The sequence below is a fragment of the Pseudochaenichthys georgianus genome, chromosome 8, assembly GCF_902827115.2.
Source record: "Pseudochaenichthys georgianus chromosome 8, fPseGeo1.2, whole genome shotgun sequence".
In the NCBI taxonomy this organism is placed as follows: domain Eukaryota; kingdom Metazoa; phylum Chordata; class Actinopteri; order Perciformes; family Channichthyidae; genus Pseudochaenichthys; species Pseudochaenichthys georgianus.
In genome coordinates this window covers 29,325,425-29,325,779 of record NC_047510.2, presented here as the reverse complement: position 1 = coordinate 29,325,779, position 355 = coordinate 29,325,425, and the positions used below count along the sequence as shown (strand labels likewise).

The 355-nt window shown below is 48.7% G+C and overlaps 1 protein-coding gene across 2 annotated transcripts in view; it reads right to left on the bottom strand.

The window, feature by feature from the left end:
• Window positions 1-138, bottom strand: part of LOC117451436 (protein kinase C beta type-like) — a 114,524-nt gene extending 114,386 nt beyond the window's left edge. For both annotated transcript variants that reach the window (XM_034089732.2, XM_034089731.2), the window contains exon 1: window positions 1-138. This exon is cut by the window's left edge and continues 259 nt beyond it. The gene's annotated coding sequence lies outside the window, so the exon portion shown is untranslated.
• Between the last annotated feature and the right edge of the window lie 217 nt (window positions 139-355).

Below are 355 nucleotides of genomic sequence, written 5' to 3'. Positions count from 1 at the left end.
CAGAAGTATTTTCTCCGGGCGCTGCTCCGAGTAGAGAGGGTAGCAACTGTGGAGAAGCGATCAGCTGGTGGTTGTCTTTCGGTAGTTTGTTTGGCTTTTCAGACGAGCTGCCGCCGCGCTGCTCTCCCTCCGCTTCCTCCTTTTCTTCTGAACGCTCACAGTACCAGCTACTACCGGGGTGAGAGAGAGAGAGAGAGAGAGAGAGAGAGAGAGAGAGAGAGAGAGAGAGAGAGAGAGAGAGAGAGAAAGAGAGGGAGAGAGAGAGAGATAGATCGATAGGTGTTGTATGAAGGGTTGAGAGGGTTACTTTTAAATCCATTACAATCATAGTTACCTGTGGAGAAAAAAATAATCT